The following is a 19,701-nucleotide window of genomic DNA, read 5'->3' on the forward strand; positions in this document are numbered from 1 at the left end:
GGGTTTCGTCGTCGTTCCGCTTCTCCGCTTCTCGTCCTTCGGCTTCGCTCACGGGATTTCTTCTCTCGCAACGACGAGTCGCTCCTCTCCGCTCCTCCTCATCCTCCCCGGGTCTTTTTCCGCTCTCCGCTCACTGCATCTTCGCCCTCGCCTTCGCCCGCGCGATCCTGCGGACGCGTACGCGCTCGCTTATATGCGCGCGCGCTCAGCGGTGACAACAACAAAACCGGACGCGTGTCATTGCGCCTGCTAAATTGCCTCCTCGCGTCTCACCATGTCTCCCGCCGATGGCCGCCGGCCGCATCAGGATCCCTCTGACGCGAATCGATCCGCCGTCGGTTATTGAACGCCCATGTGGACGTCGCACCTGCTAATGCATCCTCGCGCTGCCGTGCGAACCGTATCGTAGCGTCCGCGTAAGAGCTATGTAGACGCGAGAGCAACAACGAGATCTCTCTCTCCGCGGACGGGTTCCCGACGGTGGCGATTTCCCTCCTCGCTTTCTTTTTCTTTATTAACGTCGCGCATGCAGGCTGATCGCGCGGTGACCATTCGTTTATCTCTAATGCCACGAGCTTCTATTAGATAAAAAGACGGTATAGAAGATTCGAAATTTAAACAAACTCGCATTCACTTCGCAAGCAAAATGAAAAATCGTACTATATTAAGATTGTGCTGTGTCTTCGATGTTATTTTACGCGACAGCATTTTCGAGAGAAAAGTGACATTGCAAGTTCAAAATAAGCATTTTTAAGTTAATGAAAGGAATTTAATCGAAAAAATTTACACATTTCTGTGGAAAAGCAAAACATGTGACTTATTTACTTACACGGAAAAGTACCACAATTCTCATGAGAGATGTTTACACTAGGGTTGCAGTGTTCTAAAAAAAGAATTTTCTATGTATTTATTTTACAATCAATTTCTGTTTATTCTGTTCTTTTTCTCCAGAGCAATGCAAAAACGTTATGAAGTTGGCATGAGAAGAGTTTATATATCGTTACACTGATAAGAAAGTAACACATCTCAAAATTAGCAACTTTTTAATAGAACATTTTTCCAATTCTGAATTAGAACAATGTTTTAATTAGGATAATGAATATAATTTTTATCACTTCACTTTTTTCTATGTTATACTTTCAATTATAATGTATGTTCTTTGAAACTATGTCATGAGTTTTCAAAATTCGAACACTGCAATCCTAGCTAGTGTAAATTTCATCCTTCATGAGAGTTGTGACATTTTTCCATGTATAATAAGTAAATGAGCTCACATGTGTTACTTTTTCACATAAATATATTAGTTTTTACGGTTAAATTCTTTTCATTAGCTTAAAAATAGTTATTTTGAACTTGTGTCACTTTTCTCTCGAATTAGTAGCGATAGACAAAACACTGTTTATTTAAATTTTATCATATTTTATCATAATTTTTGTAAGATTAAAGAAACACGTGTTTCACAGTTCAGAAGTGAGAGATATAGATGAAACATAGAAAGATTAGATGCGGTTAGAGAACACAACCGGCTAAGACAAAAAAAATGCATCTTTACTGCGTTTTCAAGTGCGTTTCGAAATCCTTGAAGGCCGAATGTCGTTTGATGTTGAAGTGTTTAAATCTTTTCATTAAACATATCTGTGACAATCTTGTTTACAACGATATAACTGTACATACGTAAGATTAGTATTTCTTTTGTCACGTATTGCCGGATGTATTGATTAGCTATCGAGAGGACATGTCGACCAATAGCAGCAAAAGTTTGTTGAAGACTGTAGACACTCTCTGTCAGATAGGCAGTTGACACATCTGGCAAGCTTTATGCGCAACGAATGAAATATTAGTGCACGAGATTAGCCTTTTTTGCAGTTACAAGTGCAATTAGATTTTCTTGCGAAGATGCAGGATTCTGTGCTGCATATATCCTATTTGCATTCGTGCATTGCAATTCGATATAATAGAAGCAAAATGAACTAGAAACAAAAAATATACTTCGTTTCTCAAGTTTATCACGGAGTTCGTCCATTTTTTTTATTCATACAACGCAACGCAGCCAACATTATGTCAATTATACTTAATATCGTTGTGTAATAAGCAAAAGATGAAAAGGATTTTAAAGAAAATAGACGTTTCTATTTCTGTCTAAACTAGTTTAATTACTCGTTAGTTTATTTATTAGTTAAATTACTCGTTAGATCACTCTCATGTCAATGTACTTCCTTTAGACTGCAAAGGTTTTAGTTCTGAGTCTTAATCACATTTATTTGTATATAATGTGGCATGTTATTGACATGCTTTCATTAGTTTCGAGAATATTCTGCCATCATTGTTTCCAAACGATCTGCACATACGGACACAATTAAGGAACACTTGCACACGCTCCATTTTGTATCTATACATTGACAATATGATCTCGGTTAAAAAAATAAAAACTAATGTCGAATTCACTGCTTTGCCGAAGTTTGTGCCGTAGGGTCGCGTTTTGAAAAACTATACGGACTTGCCATAAATACGAAATAATGGATCGTCTCATTAAGTTTCGCACGCGCGACACTCTCGATAGAATGGAGAACCAGTTCGGAGAGTTCTCCTTTTTATCCGCACCTTTTCACAGGAGAAGCAGCGGCTTCTCAGGAGCTCCCCATCAATTAATTACCCGATTAATCAACGTCGAAGCCGACGTCGCATGCGCATACGGAGGCATTCGCAGCTTCCCACAATCGGCGACCATTCGCAAAAGCACAGAGACTTCCGAGAGAGAGAGAGAGAGAGAGAGAAAGAGAGGAGGGGGAATTGCTACTTCTTTCTTTTATTTTTCTCTTTTTCTCCTGCTCTTTTCTTAGGCTTAAATCGTGAACCGCAAATAATAATAGTGAGCGAACAAGGAAAAAGATACGGCCTCTTTTCTACGAAGATAACGAAAAAAGGAGTCGGCGGAATCGGTCAGAGGCAAAGAAAGAGAAAGAAAGAGAGATATGGTGAGAAAATGGAGAAATGTGGGTAGAGGCAAGGGTACGGAGCGAAGAGAGAGTGAGAAGAAAGAAGGAGCAAGGAATGTCGTACACAAAGGTGTTGAGGCCGGATAGCAGCGAGAGAGCAAGAGAGCCGAAGAAAAAGCCGTCGGAAAAAAGATACGGCCGCGTACGGGAGTCTTTCTCTCTCTTTTTCTCTCTCTCTCTCTCTCTCCGATAGGACGAATGGGAGAAAGAGAAAAAGAGAGAGAGAGAAAGAGAGCGCCGCGCGGGAAAGGGTCGAAGCGCGAGGAGCTCGCCTCATCGGCGAAGAGATGCGTGTGTACGGTTATCGATATATTACGGGGGAAGGGGGAGGGAAGAACAGGGAGCACAAGGGGGGGAGACAGGGGCGCGTCGGTGTGCGTGCAAAAGGGTGAAAAGGAGGAACATATTTTATATTTATGGGTATTTGCCGCTACTGTGCTCTCGCGGCGGCGGCGGCTTGCGGCAGAGAGCTAACCGACCTCCCTCTTTTCCCTCCTCTTATTCCCTTCCTCCTCACCCGCTTCTTCTCTCGCTTCTTCGGCTTCGTCGGACCTTCGTGTGGCTCTGTCCCGTTCCCGCCGCCGTTCCCTCGGCTATCTCCGTTCCCGTCGCGAGGAGTCCTCAAGCGCAGGACGCGCAAGCCGGCGGCCGGACCATGTGTCATCTCCGGTGCCATCCCATATTCCGTTTCTACCATGATATGCTCAAGGCTCGTTCCACGCTCACGTTGGATATCCTTTATAGGTGTGCGCGTTTGTCCCACATCTATATATAGACGCGGGGTGTCGTGTACGGGGGTACAGCCAACACCATAAGAAAGGCTCCCGAGGAGCGTCGCCGTGGCCGAGGCACTTCGCGCTTATGTCGAAAGTTTTTCGCGTTAGTCTCTAGATTGGAAAATTCTCGGGTTAGATACGGGACACCGTAGCTGCCTCGCTTCGGATAGAATCGTAGGCGTTGAATAAGTGGGCGATTGGAAGAAACCGGACCAACGGTGTAAAACCTCTTGATTTCCGACTATAACGTGAGATTTTACGTAGACCTTCAGAGATTTTCTCGCTCTCGGGGTGATCTAATCCCTTCCTTATGACGCAAATATAAACATATATCGCGATAAACGCAGTGGGAGGATGAGTTCATCTTGAATTATTTCGAAGCCGATCAATTTTCTGCATTGGCATGTAAATCTAAAAGACGCGTGGAGATATATGAAATAAATAAAATTTAATAAAGTAGAATTTTCTACGAGAAATACGTAGTTTGGTGCGCAGTCTATAACTCATAATAAATACGACGCAATAAATATTACAGGATTAATTAGGTGCAAATAGCTATCACTTAAAGATCTGTTGGCAGTTCGCTAGTCCCCGTGAACACACGCGTGTTTATTTTTGGCATGCCGAAGCCAATCGGCCTGGGAACGATTATGTAATCGCATTACTATGTAAGCCGAGAAACAGCGCGGATCAGAGAAACTAGTCGGACATGCTAATCAGTATATTAGGCAAGGTTAATTCCAACAGTTGCTTTCTGAGCGCTCATGTTTACTATTGTTATCTTCTCCCTCTCTATATTGACTTCTTCTTTCTACAACAAATAATTCATAAACTTGACTGCGAAAAATATGCGACGTATCAAGTACGACTGGAATTTTTTTCTTATTAAAAACTTTAATATCTTAGGAATTAGAATCGAAGACATATTTATTCGTTCTGTTTAGCGTTAAATCAGCAGGTTTTATCAACGCAATAACAAAATTACTTTAAATGTTGTGTTAAGGGCGACGGAACATATGGTCGTGTAAAAAATGTGAACCAGTGTGTCTCTAAATATAGAATAATTGTGTCTTTAAATATAGGATAATGCAAGTATTTACCAAAAAGTTCAGGCAACATCGCTGTTAAAGCGACGTCTACAATGAGACTTAAGACTTAAGATTTAAGAAAATTGACCAATCACAATCGATTATTCTTCTCACGTGAGATGAATAATCAATTACGACTGGCCAATTTTCTTAAATCTTAAGTCTCAATAGACTCCGCTTTAACGGCGATGTTGCCTGAACTTTTTGGTAAATACTTGCATTATCCTATATTTAAAGACGCCGCTTAACAGACACGACTATACAACAGTCTTCTCGACGGAGAGCCTCGTAGTGGACGCGATTTCCTACGAAGACTGTACGTTTGTCGGAGTCATCGCCGGCAGCGGCACCTTCGTCCTCTCCCCCCATCTTCCCCCGTCTTCCTTTCTATTTCGATTGCTCTTCTTCCCCGCGCTCTTTCGGACTTTTACCTTTTGCATACGTTTGCCGAAGAATTTACGAGCGTAGTTTGTGACCCGAGCCACCGGGTGCCTCATCCCTTAATTAAGGATTGTGCCACCGATGTGTGCCCTATCGTGGATACGTCTCTTCTTCGCGCCGCAATGGTGCTGGCAACCTTGACCTCCCTCCGACCTGCGTGCGACGAAACGCAGGTTGGAGAACGGGTCGGAGAACAGTCTACTCCAATCTTTATCTGACAATTGTAGTTTATATCTACGTTGCTTATAGACGATTATTTATCTCAAACACCTTTAATTTAATGGTAAAATCAATGTTGAAGAGAGAAATCCGGAGCGATGTTTGTTGGAAACTTCAGTGAGTTAAATACAACATTAGTTTAAACTTGAAAACTGGCTGTAAAAGTTGAGAGCGTGAGTTATTTAATATAAAGATAATTGTAAAATTATTTGCAAACTACGAGTTATCACACGTCATGATACTGCATTGTTGAACGCGAAGAGATGAGGGAACAAAAAGAAACACTCGCGCGTATAGTTTCCTAGATAAAACAACATTAGGTAAACCATTAGCGTGTGGAAGATAAACTGGGCGGATTATAGCGCGCGCGGTTAGAATGCATCTCTTCTTCTCGATGCTCCGCGGAGCACACGGGGCGCGTTCCTCCGTCAACGAGTGCCTACTCGCGTGATACGAATCATCGAATTATATCAGCATGCGAATCGCTTACCCATCGCCCACGCACCAGCCAGCCAGCCAGTCAGTACCTTGCTCGAGAGGATCGAGCGCGAAAGGAGATCGTGTCGAGCACACCGAGCGTGGATCCTTAATGCGGAGCGACTACGGGCGACGAACCGTGAGCGCCCCGTCTAATGCCTTCTAAAAGCATCCTCCAACGGCGCAGGCACGCGGGGGTGAAGTAAGGGTGGCTCGGACGAGAGAAAATACGGGAAGCATTAGCGCGCGCGCCTTCGGGGGAGCGAAGTGAAAGCGGAATTCGAAGAAACGAGAAGGAGGTCGTGGCGGGGAGGCGAGCGGGGTGGCGGGAGGGAAATAGCGTGCGGAAGCATTGTAAAGTAATTTGCCGAGGCGTGTCCAGGGAGAATCGAGAAGTCCTCACACCTCCCTCGTCCCCCTCTCATTCTCTCGCGACGCGATCTCGGGCAGGGGAAGGAGAGGAGAGGAAACACGCGGGCACGACGCCCCGACCATTACCGCGCGACGCCGCGCCGCCACCCATGGCTGTCGCCGCTGTCGGACGGACGGATGAATGGATGGGCGGATATGCCGCGTAGTGATGGTTTACCGAAGGGGTGGCTTTATTACGCTCGTCGGTTTTCGGCTCGCCCGGGCGTGAAACGTTCAAAGATCGCACCCGCGGTGACGATTTTGAGGAGGGTTGGCTGGGGCACGAAAGAGAGAGGCGCGGTGAAAAATTGCGGCGCGGCGTGTGCCCGGATTTGCGGTGTTCCATATACGAGAATCGTTTTATATGTCAAATATATTTCTAAATTTAATTTAGACTGCTGTATTAAGCACAAAACGATGTTTAAATTAAATATTTACTGCACTTTTTAATCAATGCATTGTTTATAATTATCAAGTTCCTAATCGCTATTTTGAAGATTTTATATTTTATCTGCATTTGTATTAGACATTAAAATTTTTTGCATTAAATTATTATATATTATCTTTGTTAACTACATCGCATAAAATTAGTGGATCGATAAAAAAGAGAATATATTAAATTAAAAAGAATTCCAGAGATAACTTGCAATCAAAAATTTATGCTCCAATATTTTAGTTCATAATAACGATTGTTATAAAGCAATTTTTAAATTTATGCTGCCGAGTTGTGTTTATATTGTATATGGGGCACTGTATCCTTCGTTCGAATTCAGACATCCACAATAAAGCAGAGTTCAAACACAAAATTTCGTTTATCTCGAAAATCTTACTCTCCGACAAGCTGTCCGAAATTTATCCTCCGTTACATCGGTACCCTCTCTTGGAGACCTCAACATGCCCTTGTCAGTCCTTTTTGCTACCGCTACATTTTCGCCGAAAGTATCTACGGACCTGTGAAAGTGCTCGCCGAACCGTTAAGTGATGCAAGGTACAAAAAGGTTCATTCAGGAAACGAGAGCTAGAACAGCGTGCCCTTCAATAGGGCGGGAGGACACGAACGAGACATGTTAAGTAGCCGCCTCGCACCGCAGGCGTCGATCGTCAAGGGTCGTGAGTCTAGCAGAGATCGGATCGCCCTTCGAGAGTTTACATCGTTTTCTCGCTAAAGAAACCGCAAAAATGTCAATAATCTCAGCTGGGTTCCGACGACTGCTCCATCCGACAGAATGTCTTTTTTTCCCTAGGCACTGCCCAGGTTTCCGGTCGCTTCAAATATAGAAAATTGCCAATAACGAGAAAACTATTAATAATTGTGTGTTACGTACGACTTCGTGAAAATGTAATTTATTATATTATTATTATTATTAGCACTGGTCCGTGAAAAAAGTTTGATTTAGAACTTTAGAATACTTTTCTAGAATTTTAGACTTAAATTAATAAAAACGGTATTTTTTTTTTCAAAAACTTAATTCGTTCGCTATTATGCATCACATATATGTAACGCACCGATTCGCAGCCCGACGTCACACATGACCTATTATATAACAATCTCAGTTTGCCTATTGGTGTGTGCATAAATAAAAATATGCAATATATTGTATATACTTATTAAATATATACATTTCATGATATCTGATTAATTTTCCAATAGCATGGCGATAACGAACATATTTAAAAAAATTTTCAAAATTCTTTCTTTTCTTTATTCTTGAGAATTCTGAATAAAGAAAAACTTTTTAAAAATTAATTGCTAATAGTTTGTTATACACGATTATCAATAAGATTATAGCGAACTTTGTTTCTTCTCGATATTTATATATAGAAACACTTTCTTTGTCCATTAAGTAATAGTCTGTTATTGAACGTTAGTTGATAAAAAAGGCATTTATATTCAAAGAATCTACTATTAATACTACAAGATACTGCAAAGCGGATGCAGATTTATATTTTACACTGCAGCATATGTTTTTGCACATTATTTATCACTAAACGTTCTTCATTAGCTCCGACCAGTTTTCGATATGACAAGGAAATATTTTAAGAATAATGCGAATCGACGAGCACTTCATGGCCGATCGCAAATCGCGAGCCGATTCGTCGCCGTTGCTGACAACGACGACGACGACGACGACGACGACAACGACGACAACGACGTCGCGGTTGTCCAGGTGGAAACCGGTTTGATTTCGAGCTCGCCATCGTAAGACGCGTGTAAGACGCCTGCTCAATTATTCCACCGTAAATCTGAGCGGCAACGAACCCCGTCGTTGAAACCGATCCTGAATCCAGGAGTCGGCGCGAGGAATCGTTCTGGTTGATTTAGCGAGGGCCGCCAATAATTGAATATCTGGATAAGCGCTAGATAACGGCTATCGTTGCACATGCACGCGTTTACTTTGGCGATATCTGGAACATTGACTGTAATGTGCGACAGATGTTCCAGAATGATCGCCATCATCGAGCGCGGAGCGCTTCCACACATTCGCGTTGCATTATGCTTTTTTGCATGCTCAGTCGTGTGGCTTCCACAACGAGAAGCGCTCGAATTCTCGAAAAATTTTGGTCGGAAAACATGAGTCTTTTAATTCCCCTAGTGTCCGAAGGACGCCTGGTGCATTCGTAGAGATTTTGCAGAGAGATGTCGTATAGGCTTGACACACGGTCTACATCATGTCTATTCAAAAGGGATTATTACCTGCCAAATTCCACACAAATACCGTTATTTCGTTCCCGTTATAGCTTTCTTTTTTTGAAAGAAAGGAATTTATTTTCCTGTGCATTTAATGAGAACCGATAATATGCATAAGAAAAAATTCCACAGTAAATAGGTTAATAAATGATATGATATTGCATATCATATTCGATATATGAATAATATATGTAAATAAACTTTTAGAATGTAAATTGACTTTTAAATGACTTTGAGAATTATCGCCTGCAATACTTCTTTTTTTATATATTTAAATAATTCAAAAACTTTTATAATTACGTATTAATGATCAGCTGTTATTATTATTACTTTATGAATTTTAAAACGTGTGTATTTTATTTTATTTTTTTAATATTTCTAGTAAGAACGTTGAAGACAAAAATATAATTCGTTATATTTTTAAAACAGATATATAAATTAATTATAAATTTGTACGTCTCGAATAAAACAATTTTGTCAATTTACGTTTGTATTTATCATGTTGCTTGAGAATACATTTCTTCGTTTCTATTTTCTCTAAATCAAATCAACAGGGGAGACATCAATAAGATGTTTCTATCTCCATCTTTCTAGATCGATACAGAGATCTCGCTAGACTGGACCTCACTCAACAATTAGAGTCACGCTAACCTATGAATGAAATTCGGAACTACGAGCAAGCCCACTGAATGACCCGAGATAAGTGACTTAGATTCATTCTCCCGCATCTCGATAACGCCTTTTAACGAAATCCCTTAGCGTGGACTTAGGTGAATCACCTGATCGTGAAGGGCACTCTGGCACACCTCGAGCAGGAAATATAAATTAATTCGGGCCGTTTTTGAGGGGCGAAAGTCGTGACGTAGTAGAGGGTGGGCAACCATTCAGGGCTCCATTCATTCGTTCTAGCAGGACTATAAATCCTACGTTCTCAGATTCATTGTCCAGTTCGACGATCCCTTCGTGAGAACCGGACGTATGGGCACTTTTCTCGCGTATCTATTTAATCCTTCGCGCACTTGCTCCGGCGATAAAATATAACGCATTCGACTACAAAGTGATGATGATAAAAATAGGGACAACGCGATCCGCATTCATAGTCTGAAGGAAATGATACAAATTTTGTTTTGCCATCTAAAGGTACTTATATAACAAGATATCTTTTAAAGTTTAAAGCAGATACTTGCGAACATTTTAACGTAAGAAAAAGTTGTGCAATTAACGTATTTAGTTGCCTCGCATATTCTTCAATATTGTAATTAATCTGAATGGATTTTAGAAATCTCTTATCGCGTTTGTCCACGTCAATTGCGCGTCGCTTCAGCTTCACTTTTATAAAAATATCGACGTCTAAATGTAGATGATAAACGAATTGCGTAAGCTTTTCAGAATTATTATCGCGTCGAGGGAATCTCTTTCTCGCCCCAATTCGCAGATAAAATCTCGGCATTCTATTAGCGGTCCGAGCGGAGACCGGACTCAGTCATCTCTCCGTACCAATAAATGAGTCGTTTGTCGGTAATTAACTACGTCAGGAGATAATAGAAGTCTCCAGAGAGGCAGTCATGGGGAATATCCGTGAAGACTGTACCGCAGTCTGTTATAGAATGAAGAGCCGCTTCCTGTCGACGCTCGCCGTTCTTCTCGCACGTTGTGATGCACACGTGGCGCAATACGCGCGCTACAGAGAAAAGGGCGATTTAATCCCATTGGGAGTGCTAATCTTTGCGCGCAGGAAATTCCCCTCCCACTATGCCAAAACCTCATAAACCCCACGACTGTACTGTAACAATAGTCGGATCGCGCCACCGACCGTGAAAATAGGTTGGACGATACGTCAGCCCCCGGCTCGTCCTATCGCCCGGCTCACAGCCGTCAATTTGTCATTATTGAAAGAATTTCTATAAGTGGCTTCTATGGCATGATTATGGAATATCTTTTATAATTTCCCTTTTTTTTTCTTTTTGCGAGAAATTACTTTCGTCGATATAAATTATGCTCCAAGGCCAATGATCGCGCGACGAACAAATAATGTAAAATTTATTTTACTAGTCACTACGCATTTAAATGACGCGAAACTAACATTTTGGTATGCGGACTGTTTACTCGATCGAGTGTACAGAATGCAGTTTTAATGATATATCTACATATATGGGTAAAATAAAATAAACTGTTCTATATTGGTTCTTTAGTCCCTTATTATAAATGCATATTTGAATTTTGAGTTTTATACGTTTATGGGCAGTCACATACAAGATAAAACGTCCGTGAACGAAAGAACTGAGAAAGAAGTCTCTGAACGCGCGATTGGCTCTCTGGCATTTCTCCTCCTGGACACAGATGAAGAAACCGTCTTCTCGATTCAACCACGATTCGTGTTCACGGCCTTGTCTCCGGTCTGCTTTTCAGAGGATGTCGGGGACAGGTCGGACAGGAGACGCGTGAGATGGAATCTAATTTAGAAATGTAGGAAGTCATTTCTACATGTGAACATTTGGAATTCTAACATAACTTTTGATGCTTTTACTGCTTATTTCACAAAACTCGTCTACAAAGAACAGCTATATCTGATTAAGAAACGCTAGAAAATTCAGCTAGAGAATTCAGTTGTGAATCCAGAGAATTGAGAGTTTGAGACAATTTATAGACATTTTGCACGTTTTTCACTTTGCTATCATGATTCATAAAATTGAGATCTGACAATGAGGCGATTATATAATTTTGATTGGGACGATCGCGCGTAGAGTCAGAAGTGCCAAACATTAAATACCGTGCTTGTACGATACGATGACAGGTGGGAAAGTGCAACCTGTTGTGGGAAGACTCAGTCGGCACTCGAAGCCGTCTCGAACGCGATCGATTTCAGAGGAATACGACGTATCTGTTGCGCGCTGTTGTATCTTCATTCCCATTTTGACTTGAATAAAAAACAAGAAAAAAAAAAGAAGGAGACGTTTCCCGTCGGCGGATCGAGCAGCAGCTCAAAAGGAATCGTCCGCCCGCCTTGAATATTCGAGCACGTCCGCGTGCTCGTCCCGGTCAGCTTTCGAGAAACGAGGCGACCGGACAGGTTGACGCGCGAGATGGAATCTGCGCCTTATACGAGGGACGCCCGCAGAATGTATTCTACGTGTCGCCGATGTCAAATGGTTAAAAGACCCCGAGACACGCCCGACCTGTGCGTGTCGCGACGTCTATAGCGCGTCCTACGCCGGCGTCATCCAAATTTCTCCGGGGACTTTGTACGAGGAGAATCGTCCCCTTTCAATGCACTTCACGACCGTTATCACGACTCCTTTTGCAATTGCTACCTCTTTCTATCACTCGGTGGCGTGACCGTTTAAAAAATATTTTTCGTATAAGTTTTTCGTAGTTTTGACACGGACCCTATATATGAGCGTACTACTAGTCTCCGACGCTGCTGTAATGAAAGATAGGGACCCATTGAAATGTCGAATTTACCCATCGGAATATAAATGTCGTGGAAGTCGAGTTGTTTTTCTATCGAAGTCTATACCTGAAACTTTCTTCTATCTTCTCCCTTGTGAATCGCTTCTTCTGACAGGTGAGTCCCTGGTCACATTGTGCCACAAGTTAGAATAATGTATCTGTCGCGTCTTGACTGTCATGTCACCAACGTGTCGCCACGATTCTTAGGACGATTTTTCTTTATCGCTTCTCTTTACGTGCTAGGATGATTCTTGACATAAACACGTAATTCGATAGGAAATTGTTAATAAAGTCGTCTTAAGATAATCTCTAGTTTTGACTTTCTGCATTGAAAGTCTTTAATTTTCGAAAATTAATCGAGATATGCTTTGAAATGTATGTCGCACAATACGGATATTTTTATATTAAAAGGTAATAATTAATTATTACTTATGTAAGTATTTGTTTTTATGTATTGAATACGATTGTGTAAAGATTAATAGGAGAAAATTAATAATACTAAATTTTGAATACCTACAGTAGACTGTAGAAATTTCTTCAAGAAAATAAATATACGTGAGAATATTTCTCTACGGCTCTAAAATTAATTATTAATGCCAAATCATTAGTTTCGATATATAAATCTTTGAAACAGACAGACTGTCTACCAAAAATAGTAATATTCTAAAAATAGCACGAAAAGATCATTATATAAATCATCACTATTCTATATTATTCCAAACCTCTTGAGACTTTTACTATTTCTATTGAATTCGTTCACAGCTACGCGTTCAGCTACGTCACGTCCCCAATACGAGTTTACTTTAAAATTGTCTTTCTTTTTTCTGTGAACTGCATTTTATAATGCAAGTACTGGGATTTTAAGTCCCCCAAGGTCCTAGACATAATAGATATTTTTTTCCGCAAAATGAATAAGCTGACATATGTGTGAAAATACAAACTGTGTTGTCGCGCATATTCTTAGAATCTGTCAAAATCTAAAATCGTCCATCTAGAAAAAAAATTAATTGTTATATGTCCCATCGACATTTCAATAGGATGTTTTGGAAAATCCATTTGTGAAAGTGCTAATCCTATCATAAGATTTGAAAATCGCACGATCTGAAAACGCAGTCGAGAAGCTAGTCAAGATCAATCAAGAGGTTCTTTCTGGCGACGTTTTCTAGAACGTGGCATATTTAGCGCGATGCAAGAAATCACGAGTGGAATTACGTATCAGATTTGCCAATGAACACAATTATTATCTAGTTCGGAATATTGACATTTTCAATTCCGATCTTTTTAATAAATAAGAATTGAAAAAGATGATTCTTTTGCTTTGCCCGAACTTTCAAAAGTTTAAATGTTTTTCACATTTAGTCTTGAATATTTGAGAGGCACATTTGCTACATAGATAATCTCTCTATTTTCATATAAAAGAGAATCAATTGGGACAATACAAGATATCGATTATCTAGACAAAGATTAAGAGACAATAATACACAATTGTTATATGAATTATTTGCAGAAACATACAAATGTCGAGAAAACGATAATATAATTGAGCCATGAAAATATCAGAGCAATTCAATTTTTAAATTCATTAAAAATTTGTAACATTTTACATTTGGATATCCGTGTCCATATAATTGATATTTTAATGTAAGAGCTATTAAAATGTTAATAGCAGTCATTATTAAAATGCTACTACAAACAAGAGATGTCTCGACCATTTTAATGCTGACTGTGCATTTAAAATTGTACGAACTTTTCCGTGAAGGAATATTTCTCTTTCTCGACACGCGTGTATCTTCGAAGAAATTCGTGGTATAATATAGAAAAGAAGAAAAAGAGAAAAAAAAGGAGGGGGAGGGTAGTCCGTGATGGGGCCCGTTCGCGTCGATCTCTAAACAGACCGCGTTTACTCGTCGATCATCGGGAGCCTGGGTAAACAGCGTTTACAGGGCCCGCACAAACGAAACGCCAAATTGTAACAAACTGATCTATAACTAAATTACACGCTGTACCCGTCCCGTTTCGTCGCCCTCCGCGCGCAGCTATATAAACACGTCAGCACGCCGCATTGTGCGCGACTCCCGAATACGGAGATCGAAGCCCGGCCCATTGTTGGGTTCTCGCAGCGTTGAGAACGCGATCGCGTCCCATTCTCTGGACGCGCGTCCCGCGTGCGTGTATACGTGCGAGCTCTGACGGCGGAAGCTCAGCAAATTTGATTTCCCAAGTATGCGCTGCACCGTCGACGGCCTCGTCATTTTCTTCGTCTATCTTTTCTTCCACTTTTTCCTTATGTTTCTTCTTCTATAAACACGAGGGTGTGCTTATAGAAGACCAAACTAAATGTGTTTTCGCAATATAACATTAAGTTCTTTCCAACGCAATTATTTTATCACAATAGATTTTCCTTCAATTTATACATATGTATAATGGCTGGAAATATTCTATATCAGAATCCCCTTCTCGAATGTCACAATATAAGATAATATAATATAATTCTTTTTTCTGGTTTTAAAATGCGTGGGAAATGAAATTTTTCCAAGTTTTTATACATTAATTATAAATTTTCATCCGAGTTCTCTAAGATTCCTTTTATTTATTATATTCTTTGTATATAGAAATGAAATTCATACTCATGAAATGTCAGAAAATAAAATCTTTATATAGTACAAACATCTGTGTGAAAATTACATCCGTTGATCATGAAATTCACGTCGTGAAGATCGATAATGAGATTCTGTCGTACGTCCGTCAATGAATGAGACAATTGCGGAATGAGAGATAAAGATTCCTTTGAAAGGAATCAATTCCGATTTTTGTTCTCGACATCGTGTGGGCTTACGCGACACTGCAGTAGGATTAAAAGGAAGCTCGCTAATCGCTACGTAATCTCAGTTTTAGTTCTCGGCGATGACCCGGTGAAGCTAGCACGTGTCCGACACTTCGCGAATGCCAATCGATTCCTTTACAAGAAAATCAGCTACCAACGCGGAAAATCTTGTTACTCGAAACATCATCTTATTGTTTGTCGAATAGCGATTGTCCTCAGGCGATTACACAAATTGACATTGGCGTTCTCACAGAGAAAAATGTTGTAATGCAGATCTGACAGTAAAAGAAGACGGTAATATAATAGAAATGTTATTTTTCCAAACAGAATATAACACAGAAATGGCATTTTCGTTTACTTCAAAATAATTTTCTTCGACAAAATCGATTTTGAATACCGATCGAATGAATGAATCGGATATAATACGATGTGATCGGGCGAAAACATGCGGAAAACGACATACATATAGGGATCATTCATTCGTCGTAGCGACACACGTTCGGCAAATAATGAGATTACTACTTGCGTCTCTGAGTCGGAGGCTCGTTATTTGATCGCAGCATCCGGTCGAAACCGGGAGTTTGGTAACGAGCTTTACATATACAGAAACGTGGGTGCACCGCATATACCTGGCGATCAAAGGACCGCGCTATTCATGCTTAACTCCCGATACTTAAAGAATCGTCAACGAGGCTTTAACCCCTTACCGTGAGAGGTTCGCGTTTCGACCGAACAATATTGTATCCCTGCATTCGGAAGCAAATGTGTCTATTTATAGATACACAGCTATCGATGATAATCCGGGAGGGAGATCTCGAGCGAAATCTTTCGGTTTCGCCAATTAGGCGCTTTCCTCTCTCGGAGAGCGCCAGAGGAGTTTTGGAAAGAGACGAAGGACGAGATCAGTATGAAGGGACGTGGGTATGTAATACCTAAGAGAGAAAGAGCCGCGGCGCTTCTTCTCGCTAGTGACACGGGGCGAGCCCAGTTAACGCGACCTTTAACCAATTCATAGGCTCGGGTTAAGCCAGGATTTGCGGCTTACACTGATGGTGTTTACCACCACTACGGGAGATTTAGCAGTTTCTGCGGCAGAGAGACAGAGAGAGCGAGAGGCCGGCCGTGGACCGCGCCGTGTCCCGCCGCCGGACCAGGTAGAGGTACGCTGCTTTGCGGAAGCACGACAGACGTGACGCCGCTTTTCCGTCGCTTGGCCAAACTGTTGGCCGCCACTGACCACCACTTCATGTATCATCGGGCGGACCGTATATTATTGCGAGCACACCCACAGCTTGAAATACTCTTTTGGCGAAAACTGAAATGGACTGCAAATTAAGCGCGGACGTTAAAAACGTTTGGCAGACACATTGAGATATTTATTTTGACATATCGTGCGTAAACCATATCTGGTAAAACAGTGATTTCTTTTAACTTTGAACACTAATGAAATCTTCATAATATACAATTTTTTTTATCGACATCGATAAGTTCTTTGTCTCGATAAGAGTCTGGTACTGAAACTTCTATTTTAAAATTTTAAGATTGTAAACAGATTGTGAAAGGGCCAACTATCTCTTAGGGTTGTGGGGGCGTGCCGATTAGGTGCCGAACCTGAGGTGTTTCTTCAGCCTCAAAAATCTGGTGACCCGCTGACACGACAATAATACTCCTGTCATCTCTCACACAATAGAGAATGAGTGGTTTTATCAACAACAAATGAGAGCTATGTCAAACAGGCTATATTTTAAAGTTACCTGCTTCGGATCGTCCAGTTACGAGTTTAGTTTCGCTGCACGTATACAGACGCGCTCCGTAAATAGTGAGTGATAACGGAATGCATCAACGGACGGCCATTCGATGAAAGGCATCGACGAGAGGTTAATTGGAGGCCTGTGGAAGAATTATAATGGCGACGAGATGACGCACGGGATACCGATAATTCGTTATATGTTACGAACATTTCGTAATGATGCCGGACCGTATCTAATGGCCGGGATCCATGGGTTCCCGCGTATACGTCGTCCTTTCACTTCTTTCCGGCGAGAATTCTTCTCCTCGCCGAGCAAGCAAGGGTACGTTACTTGGCCGTAAAAATATACCGCTATTCCGTGAAAGACCTACCGATTGCCCTTTATTGCCGATTGTTAGCCGCAACCGTTACGCCGCGAGTCATACTTTGAATATCCACACACACGTACCGCGCGCGCGGCGGGGTTGGAAGATCTCGGAATTTTTTAACGCCACGATTGCAACATTTTGATTAAGTGCTCATAGAAGTTTCACGCGCGAGGAAGCGTGCCTCATGCGCAATGGGCATGCGAATGTAACGTTAACCGTAGCCGCGGCGCGAGGGGATATAATGCTAAATCTCGTAATTATTTAATTTATCGGCTCAACCTGACTGACTAATAAATCAATGTTACTTTAGAATTAAATAATTTACGAACTGTCAAATTAAAGTGCATCCTCAACAATACACGAATGTAATAAATCATAGAGTAAGTCGTGTGTTATTATCGACTCCGCCGGTGAGATTGGACAATAATTGATAACGCTTTGTGCTCCCGTATCGTACAACGCGATATTTTACGATCTTTACGGTATTTGATCAAAGCCGCCATGTGCTTAATGCGACGTTATAACAGAGCGAAATTTCCAAAGCGAAAATTCTTGCGTGCAGGCAAAGTACCAAAAGGCGATAGAGATACGAAGTCCAATCTTTCATCGACATCATTACCCAGCGTCCATTAGGCGCTTTCACAAAGCAACCTCGCTGCCGTGCCCAGAGCCCTTTGTGCATTCTATATACACTCATCCACCCACGTACAGTAAGTTTTCTCGAAATTCACGGAACTGAAAAGCTCCCACCCCCTTCTCGCTTTCTCCTCTCCCTCTGCACGCGCCTTTCCGGGAGCGGAGCTCGGTGCAACGCGGATCTCGGCACAGCGTGCGCCGTTAATAACTATATACCTTCATATATGCGCTTTGTACATGCACAAGCATTTATTTCGCGTCGTAACGACAGTGGCACGCAACGAAGAAAAATACGACGGGCTCGCGCGCTCGCGCGCTCACAAAGACGAGCTCGTTGGGTATCGCAGATAAAAATCGCTCACGTAATTTACGATGAGCGTCTTAAAAAGGGGGAAAAAAATTATCTCGCTCGCAATTAATGAGAGTTTCACTTCTGCCCTAATTAAGTAGTAGAGTAAAGCTGCCTTTCGTATAGCTTTTGATGCTCTCAAATCTAACTCAATCTTTAACAACATATGTGTTTAAAATATAAGATGTTGAAAGAAAAGATTACAACCATTGACGCGCAAATACTATTTAGCAACGTAATGAGAAAAAATTTCTAATAAATATAGGTCCGAAATAAATGTGTGTATTTTGAAAATTTTTGTTTTTTTTATGCATTTGTTGACAAGCATTCAAACAGCTCCTCAAGGACTGCACTGTTTACAAATAGTTGGTCAACACAATGGAGGACTTATACAATAAAAACACCGATGAAAATTTTTTACTCTGTAAATATTGATTAAACTTATGTTATTTTTTTGATTTTTTGAACTTATGTTTATTTTTGATTTTATGATCAGACTTATGTTTATTGTATATGATTTTTTTCATTATTTTGATATTAATAACGTTATTTATCATCGAAACCTGTACGTATACTTTTTTTGAATATGTAAATTTACTTTAACATTAATTAACATTTATTAATAAACCTTTTATGTCGGTTTAGGTAGAGTTTCTCTAAAAAAAGTTAGATAAATATTCTATCTAATTTATTCCGAAATTTTATTTCTTTCATTTCGTAGGATATTTTCACATTTGAAGACTAGTATTTATGCTATATATTTTTCTCTGATTTAATTAGGGCGGCAATTTTTCGATACCGATTAATTTAATTCGAGCCTTCGATTTATCCGCATCAGGCGGCGGCAACGGCGACGTAAACGCTTTGGAACGCGTTCGGTGAAAAATATTCTCGCGCCGCGATGCGTGGAAGTTCCGAACGCATCTCGAACATGAAACGCACGCACGAGAGGGCCGCGCCTCTAACACGCGTGTGCCTTCTTCCCCGCCGCATCGGCATGCCTGTCGGTCGCCGTGGCCAGGTAAATATGTGGCCGGACCCGCGGCACATATGTATCCGCACATAGCAGCCCAGTTGGGCCTCTAATGATGATCTACGGTTAGCTACCGCGCACAGCTTCTATAAACCTCCTAATTTCTCCTCTATAAATTCGTCGACGGGGGGGAACACCCGCTTCCTTCGCACGCTCACCCTTTCTTTCTCACTCCCGTCTTCTTTTTCTCTCCC

General features: G+C 41.2%; 1 protein-coding gene across 1 annotated transcript in view; it reads left to right on the plus strand.

Moving 5' to 3' along the window:
* LOC105453183 (box A-binding factor-like) overlaps window positions 1-19,701 on the plus strand; it is a 64,332-nt gene that overhangs the window by 9,667 nt on the left and 34,964 nt on the right. The gene's annotated exons all lie outside the window — the stretch shown is intronic.

This window comes from Wasmannia auropunctata, unplaced genomic scaffold (assembly GCF_000956235.1).
Source record: "Wasmannia auropunctata unplaced genomic scaffold, wasmannia.A_1.0 LD336002.1, whole genome shotgun sequence".
NCBI classification, from domain to species: Eukaryota; Metazoa; Arthropoda; class Insecta; order Hymenoptera; family Formicidae; genus Wasmannia; species Wasmannia auropunctata.